Source organism: Strix aluco, chromosome 4, assembly GCF_031877795.1.
Source record: "Strix aluco isolate bStrAlu1 chromosome 4, bStrAlu1.hap1, whole genome shotgun sequence".
NCBI lineage: Eukaryota > Metazoa > Chordata > Aves > Strigiformes > Strigidae > Strix > Strix aluco.
This window is the reverse complement of record NC_133934.1, coordinates 103,555,303-103,564,003: the sequence shown is the minus strand read 5'-3', so window position 1 is coordinate 103,564,003 and position 8,701 is coordinate 103,555,303. Positions and strand designations below refer to the sequence as shown.

The 8,701-nt window shown below is 50.5% G+C and overlaps 1 long non-coding RNA gene across 1 annotated transcript; it reads left to right on the top strand.

The window, feature by feature from the left end:
- The first annotated feature begins 2,285 nt into the window (after positions 1 to 2,285).
- Positions 2,286 to 4,060, top strand: LOC141922410 (uncharacterized). The gene is made up of 2 exons (XR_012622980.1): positions 2,286 to 2,491; positions 3,568 to 4,060. It is a non-coding gene; the product is annotated as an uncharacterized LOC141922410 (long non-coding RNA).
- The last annotated feature ends 4,641 nt before the right edge of the window (positions 4,061 to 8,701 follow it).

Genomic DNA, 8,701 nt, shown 5'->3' with positions numbered 1-8,701 from the left:
TCCAGGGTGAGCACCTTTCTGCAGGTTTTCCCTCTCCCTTCTCCTGCAACACCAGCTCACCATGAACTTAATCATCCATCATGCTATTGCACAGCATGAGGCTGCATTTTTGTTTCCAGCCGATCCCTGCTGCTCATTCTTGTAAATGTCGTTGATAATCCCACAGGGATATTCCCCATACTTCCTTATATTGCACACAAAGAGTTGAACTCCCCATTTCCTTCCACACCCGCCTCTTCCTCCTCACACTCCAGCACCCTGCAGATCCCCCTTGCCCCACCCACCACCCAGGGGCCACCTTCAGTCCCTGCTCTCCTGCCTTTCAGCTCACTCAGCATCAGCCCTGGATTTCTCAAGAACCTTATGGTGGTGACAGATAAAATGCAGGCTGCCAGGGCGGCAATGGCACAGAGCAGACCCCCACGGCCTGATTTTTACCCAGTAAATTTGGAACCCTTCTCTTCCATTCACTGCAGCTTTGGGAAGTGTTAAAAGCAAGGGCAAAAGGCAACCCTGCACCTAGGGACATGCACAGGGAGGCTGCGCCCTCCCACTGGCTCCAGTGCCAGCCTGACCTTTACAGTCATGAGCAAAAACCTTTCACCACGCTCTGCTGCTCTCGGGTGATGGTGCAGCGTGCTCCTCTCACGCAGCTTGGGCTGTGTGGGCTGTTTGATGCATAGGTGTGGGTGTCTCAGCTCCATCAGCAGGGAAAGGTGACATGAGCAGCCCCAGGAGCTGCCTGCCCACCTGCCTGCTAATGGGATTGGACATCATGAGGGGCCACAGTCCTAACTTGGAGGCCTTAATTCTTGCTGTCCTCATCATTCTTCAGTCTTTTAATGTATGAAGGGGCTCCCTATTGACTGCTTAGCATTTTACACACCAAGAAGGACTATAGGGCCACACAGGGGCCAATGGACAGTGTTTACCAAGCATGTACCCTGCATCCAGCTTGTGGACACATCTAACCTGCCTGCCCCAGCAGGACTTGATGCACCAGAAGGCAGTGAGGCCACCAGGTCCCTTAATCTATCCTCAAAAGTGTCAGCCCCACTGCTGCTGGTTTTGCTACACAGCTTCAGTTCAGATTTGTATGAGCATGATGGTTGAGTGAGGAAAGGAAAAGGTGGAACCAGCAACAAAACCTGAGGAAAGACACCATGGAGGAGGACAAGTATAATTTGTGACCTATTTTAATGGAAAATCTTCAATGGTGGTGAACTCTGGGCCAGGGAGGGGCCCAGCACAGATAATTTTTCTGCAGAAACTGAAATGTGGAAATAATTAAGCATCTGGTTGTTCCTAAAAGAAAGAATTGCAGAATGGAGTGCAGGGATGGCAGGGACAAAAGCCCTGGACAAAAGCCCACTCCCACTTCAGGGGGGTGGAGAATGGGATTTTCCAGCATTGCCATGCTTCCAGCAGCAGCATTTTGCTGGAGAGCGAGAGCTACACAGGACCCTGGGGGATGAGGGAGCAGGAAAGTCCTGTCCCCTCACACCAGCCAGGACAGCACCAGCAAGCACATGTCACAGTTCTGGCACCTCTCACCTCCCCATCAGACAGCTCTCTGAAGGGTTAAAATCAGGGCCAAAAGGCTCCCTTTAACCACTGACACATTTATCAGGCCATAATGTAAGAAGACAAGTCCAGAGGGGTTGAAACAGAAACTCCCCCCAACACCTAGGAGGTTTGACTGCCCTCCCTCCCCTTGCTCCAATGCTCAGATTTTCCCAGGACCATCTCCTTGTCCAGTTTTCCAAACAGGACTTTCCAGTCCCTGTCAGAAGAGAGCTGGGGTTTTCCCCACTCACTCTTTTCTGCAGTTTTACCTCTTCACAGCAGCCATGAGCCATGGCACCAGGCTCCATTGCCTCTCCAGCAGCGGGGGTACAGCTTCCTGCCTGCCCACCGCCAGCCCTGGGGGCTTCCCTCCTCCAAAGGAACAAGCCTGCACCCCTTAAATTTAAATCCTTTTCTCATTCCCAGTTTTAGCTAATTCAGATTCATTTTCCTGCACATCTTTCAAGGGAAACTCTTCATCCCTCCAGCTGAAAGAAAAAAAGAGCAAATATGTGCAAAGTGCTGCAAGAAAGAGCCTTAAAACACAAATATTTTTAACACACTTGCACTCCATGAAGGGCGCACAGCTGCAATTACAGTGCAACACTTAGCTCAGTTAATTATTACCCCTGGATTTCAGTAGCTCGGAGGAGGGAGTTTCCCAAGGCTCTACAGAAGATCTCTGTGAGCGCTGCTGCTCCGCTTCAGCAACTCTCCTTGTTTGCTCCAGGGAGTGCCCAGGCGTTGAGCGAGACACAACCCCCCGGGAAGGAGCACTGGCCGGTGTTAAAGGAGAGCCCATGGTGTTCACTCATGCAGAGTGGAAGGACGCACATGGTATTTTGCCGCTCTGTCTGGGAAAAGGACATGCCATGTCTCAGTCAAAGCTCTGTGTGCATGCTGAGCCGAGAAGGACTGAGAGTCGGTAAGGATGGCTGCCTGGCCTGTGCAGCACGCAGAATGAAACCACCCTCTTCTTTTGTTTTTTTCTAATAGGATGGGTTTCCATTCTGGCATGTGTCAAGGCTGATGCTTCTGGTTTTCATCTAAAAACTTAGATCTGACTTCTAGCAGCAGCTTCTCTGAGACGTTCTGTCCCAGCAAAGAAAACAAACAAGCCCTCCCCCAAGCTGCATGGAGGCTCCTTATCCTGGGCTGTGCGGAGGGTGGCTTGGGGAAAACCCTCTGGAGGAGGGGGATTCACACCACCCACTCACCCCTAAGCACACCTGACCTCCACCTCCTCTCAAACATCCCATGAAATTTCCTGAGATGTACTAAAACATCCAACATCATCTGTCCATCCATCTGCCCCAGACCTCTCCATGCTCCCATCCTTGCAACCCTGACCCCCAGCAGCAGCCAGCAGAAACGCGTGGTGCTGAGATGCTGGACTACCCCACGGCAGCGAGGGAAAGCTCACAAATTGCCATGTCTCCTGCCTTGACAATCACTGTCACAAGACAGAGCTCAAACATGTGGAAACTGAAATAACTAGGCAGCAGTGTGGGAGGCTGGCAGGCTTTGCCTGCGGTCAGCTGGGTTTAAACAGGCAATCAAACAGCACGAAGGCATGTTCAGCAACTGTGAAATGGCAAGAAGGCAGAGGGGAAATTGTCAGCAGTGCCACTGGGGTGACTAGGTGAGACACCACCGGCAGCAGACACAGGTCCAGCAGGTCCCCCAGGTCCACTGCCGAGGTGGTCTCATCCCCTTCACAGCCCAGGTAGGACTTTTCACACAAAAATGCTTAGGCTTTCCCCACGATATCCTCCCCTCTGGCTCTGTCCCAGGGGAAGGGAGGTGAGCAGGTCCAGGAAAGGCTGGGACTTTTGGCTGGGATTGCCTTCTGCCCCTGGGTGATGGCATGCAAATCCAGTTTCCCTTCCCCATGCAGCTGACTCCTAAGGTGATCTGATCACCCACTTCCCTCTGTGAGCCACTCTCTATCTGAGGGACTTGCAGAGTAAGGAAATGATAACTCTTCGTTTCCTTTTTCAGAGAAGTCCGGGCAAAGTGGGAAAAGGAAACGGCGCAGGTTACTTGGAAGTTGGCGTTCCTTCCATGAACAGTTTCAGGCGCACGGTGGCATGACCAAACCTTCCCAGGCATGGTGCTCTGGGAAGCCTCTTCCTTAAAACAGCTGTGCTGAGAGGCAGAAGACAAGAGAAATGAGCTGCATCCATGCGCTGCACAAAATTAGAGAAGAGCGTCTCAGTAGAGCACATTGCAGCTCCGTGCCACAAGAATGACCACAGACATTTCTCACAAAAGACTGTGCAGAAGTGCATGCAGAAGGTGTGAGCCTAGCATTCTGGGAATGAGTGCTAATATCTCTAAATTTTCTGATTTGAGTTTAAGAACAAGTGGAATAATTCAAAATGTTCTGGTTTTCAAAGGAAATGTATTGCTCTGCTTTGTTTCAGCTAGAAACAATGTATCGTTTAAAAAAATTGGTATGATTAAAATCGTATTGAGAACTTTCTAACTGAAACAGATTACTTCTGTAGACTCAGGAAACAAGAATTTATTTCATTTTTTCTTACTCATTGGAAACTTCAGGTGTTTGCTTTCTCACTCACCTGAAAAATTTTTCTCCTAAGCTTTTGCAGTTGCAACATAGCAGAATTTCCTCTCCCACTCTTTTCCTTAGTCATGTGAACTGGGTATACCTCCGATCTGGGGCTTACTGTGTTGTCTCTGAAAAGCCAACCCCCAAATTTGCATCCAATTGCCATCAATATAATAGCTATTAAACTCCTCGTGCTTGCACAGGGACAAGTCTTCAGTTAGCCTTACAGCTAGCAGCCTTCTATCAGGTCTGCTTGGCTGCCTCTCACTGTCACAGCACTCACCCCCCTCACACGTGTACCTCCTATTCCCTCTACCCATTGACTCCATCTTTTGGCTGCTCTAAATATACCAAGAAGAAAACTCAGTTCATGGGAGGTGATATTTTCAAAATTGATTCTGAGGGCACTCTTGTGCTGAAAGTTTTGGGGCTGCAAATCCATCTGTGGCAAGTGTACAGCTTCTGGTAGGTAAACTGATGCTGATTCTGACACCAACCAGTGTTGTGCTGTTGGACATTCTGCCCATGAGTTAGACCGTGTCTGGAGACTGATTCAGCCCAAGGTGTGAAGCCAACGCATATGACCCAGGGAGTGTTAGGTATTTCCCACGCAGATGCTTTCATTCAGCAATAACACAAACGCAGCTCGGTGTGTCCTCTTCCTGGAGGCAAGTCCCTTGCATTGTAAGCACATTCGTCATTAAATGCCACCTCACATGGCTTCTCAACATCACCATAAGGAAAATGTTATCTCTGCAGCCTTTCCGCTTCACTGAGTTTACAGCTGGGCCCTTGAATGGTGTCGATAGAAACTGCGTATTTCTTGTAAGCACAGGATAAAGACAGCTCCATGTAGCCCTATCAATCATTTTGCTTAATGGCACATGAAATATCATCTTCATCTCCAATCCTCAGAGCATCTGAGTCCTGTCTCTGAGGATAGCAAAGAAATCACTTGGGAGTTGCCTCCCTTCAGGCAGTGGCAAGCCTCCCGCCTGAGCTGGGGTGCTCAGGCGAATGCTGCATTGGTGCAAATCCTGCTGCTGTGCAGGGTGCTGACACAGCACAAGTGATCCTGTCCCTCGGTGTCCCTTCCCCCACGTCTACCCGCTGGCACTGCAAGGAGACCAAGAGCTTTTGCCCCAGGCTGGCCCAGCGCAGAGGTGAATGATACAGCACTGCCAGGCCCCATCGCAAAGGGGGCTTTTAAGGGTGAACTAAAAGGCAAGTGTACCCTAATGATAGGGCAGAATTTTTTATCAAGTTTCATCATCACTTAGCCCAAAGAGCAATGCTGTGACACATGCAAAGTGGATGCTGTTTGCTCTTGGTGGCAGCTCGGTCCCCATCTGAGGCTGGCCATCGGGCACAAGTGCTCCTGACATCAGAGCCCGTGGTTGGAGCAGGAGGTGTCCCTGTCCCCGCCGCACTCCAGCGCCTGGCACCTCAAGCCCTATCCTTCTAGCTGTCAGGGACCTGCTTCAGCAAACCACAGGAGGAAGTCAAAGACAAGATGTGTGAGATCAGTGAAGCATACAGAGCCCGGTCCTGCTTAACCTCAGTGTGTGGAAATCCAGAGTTCAGGGCATAACTCACCAGCAGTGGATGTAAACAGTCATGACAATCAGAAGAAAGCAAGCTTCAAAATGGAGAGCAAGTACTGCAAATGTCACCCTTTAAAGGGTTAAAGCAGAGAGGTGCCATGTGCTTTCAACCTCCACTGAAGCAACAGGAGCCCACCACCTCTGAACTGAGCCTCCAGGAGCTCGTCAGAAAGGAAAGTGCAAGCTGGCGCAGAGTGACTGAGCTGCTTTGCATGGGATTTCATTTTATCTTTTTTTATGAAGCAGTGGTGAGAAAAAGCAGCAGTGATGGTAAATGCAAATATCTGCAAGACATTAAGGCCTCGGCAGGGAACCTGCTCAGTTCTTTGGTCCCTGAGCACAGGGATAAGGGAGCTGCGTGATTGTGACTTATGATTGACATGGATCTTGCTGCAATGACTGACTTCTCTCCCGGATGGGAAGTAAGTCCCTTTATCCCATCAACATCAGTTGGGGGTTTTTTTGGCTCCTACTCAGACATGATTGAACTATGTACTGAAGATCTGCTCTTAAAAGTGAGAGCTCGACACGCACAGCTGCCTTTGGCATTACAAGAAATGTAGAAGAAAGAGGAAATGATTTGAACTGTATGCATGTGGCATGATCTGCAACAAACTGCAGATAGGATGATTCTTCTCATGTATTGTGGCAGCTACATCAGTGTCTCTCTCCCTCTCACTGCTGGCAGCTAAATTATTTCTTGCACAGCTGTAGTCATACACCTAATGAACTTGCTCCTGCATAAACGCAGAGCATCTCCCTTTTGTGGACTGGGAACCTGTTGGGCCCTGTCCCTGCACAGCACCTCACAGATCTCATGTGCAATGTCAGCTACGCTGCTGGCACGGTTTCAAGAGTCCCCAGGAGGGTCCTTCGTGAGAGCTGTGTGCTTCCAACATCTGCCAACTGGGGCTGCAGATGTCCCAGGAGAAAACCTCCCTGCGAGAAGCCAGAACAGAACAGGCTGATCAATACCAAAGGAATGAGGGAGAGGGAAGGAGATGTTTTTGCTAGCAAACAGCCAGCAATTTAAATTAGGAATTGTGATAACAGCAGTGACTCTGACTGAATGTGGTATTAGCCTCTCAAAATATTTGTAGTACAAATGCTGCAAGTCCCCAGTGGGGAAAACTGAGGTACAGAATGTTGGTGTCTTATGCTGCAGCTCAGCCTGTTCCTTAAAAGCACCTAGGACAGTGAGAAAGTAAAACATCACCTCTCCTTAAAAGCACCTTCTGGTAACAGCAGTGGCACAGGCTGACAAAGGCTGGGACTGGCTCCATCTCTGGTGCTCACTGTGTGTGTCACGGTCAAAGCCACTGCCATCCTGTGCAGCTCTGCTGCTCCTCACCTGGGCAGGCTACACGCGCACCTTAGGGCACTGCAAACCAGCAGACGCAAAATGCTGCTGTAGGACATGGAGTCACAGCCCGCACCGGGCTTGTGGCCCAGAGCATCTCCGACCGGGCTTTGGGCTGTAAGCTCCCCAGGGCAGGGACTGATTTTAAATAGGTGTTTGAGGAGCTCCCTGGAGAGTATGTGCTACCAGTCCCCTCCTCTGTGCAACCACAAGGAATATGAACTGGTAAAACCAGCACCTACAGTGTTAAAGCAGTTGGTGCTTCCAGCTGCAAACGTACCCACTTTGATGTCTGCTGGGACAGCCAAGATTTGGGCTGTCACCCGTGCACCAGGCCTCCCTCGGGTGCTTTAGGCTCTACTAAATTAGCAGATTTCAGTCAGCAGTGTGCAGTAAGGTAAGGTAAAAGCTGGGGTGCTCACCAAGCTGCTTTCCATCATTTACCAGCAGTCCTGGCTGACCGGGGAGGTCCCGACAGATTGGAAATGTGACACCCATATATAAGAAGGGTTGGAAGGATGATCTGGGAAATTACAGGCCTGTCAGCTTGACTTCGGTGCCCGGGAAGCTGATGGAGCAGCTCATCCTGAGTACCATCTTACAACACGTACGGGACAGCCAGGGGATCAGGCCCAGTCAGCATGGGTTTATGAAAGGCAGGTCCTGCTTGACAAACCTGATCTCCTTCTATGACAGGGCGACCCGCTTATTGGATGGGGGAAAGGCTGTGGATGTTGTCTACCTTGACTTCAGTAAGGCCTTTGACACTGTTTCCCACAGCATTCTCCTGGTGAAACTGGATGCTCGTGGCTTGGATGGGCACACGCTTTGCTGGGTAAAAAACTGGCTGGATGGTCGGGCCCAAAGAGTTGTGGTGAACGGAATTAAATCCAGTTGGCGGCCAGTCATGAGTGGTGTCCCCCAGGGCTTGATTTTGGGGCCACTTCAGTTTAACATCTTTATTGACGATCTAGACGAGGGGATCGAGTGCATCCTCAGTAAGTTTGCAGATGACACCAAGTTGGGTGGGAGTGTTGATCGGCTCGAGGGTAGCGAGGCTCTGCAGAGAGACCTGGACAGGCTGGAGCGATGGGCTAAGGCCTGTAGGAGTTTCAATAAGGCCAAAGGCCAGGTGCTGCACTTTGGCCAAAATAACCCCCAGCAGCGCTACAGGCTTGGGGAGGAGTGGCTGGAGACCTGCCAGTCAGAGAGGGACCTGGGGGTGTTGATTGACAGCCGGCTGAACATGAGCCAGCAGTGTGCCCAGGTGGCCAAGAAGGCCAGTGGTATCCTGGCTTGTATCAGCAATAGCGTGGCCAGCAGGGACAGGGAAGTGATCTTACCCCTGTACTCGGCACTGGTGAGGCCGCACCTCGATTACTGTGTTCAGTTTTGGGCCCCTCACTACAAAAAGGACATTGAGTTACTCGAGCGTGTCCAAAGAAGGAAAATGAAGCTGGTGAAGGGTCTGGAGCACATGTCGTATGAGAAGTGGCTGAGAGAACTGGGGTTGTTTAGTCTGGAGAAGAGGAGGCTCAGAGGAGACCTCATCGCCCTCTACAACTACCTGAAAGGAGGTTACAGAGAGCTGGGGATGAG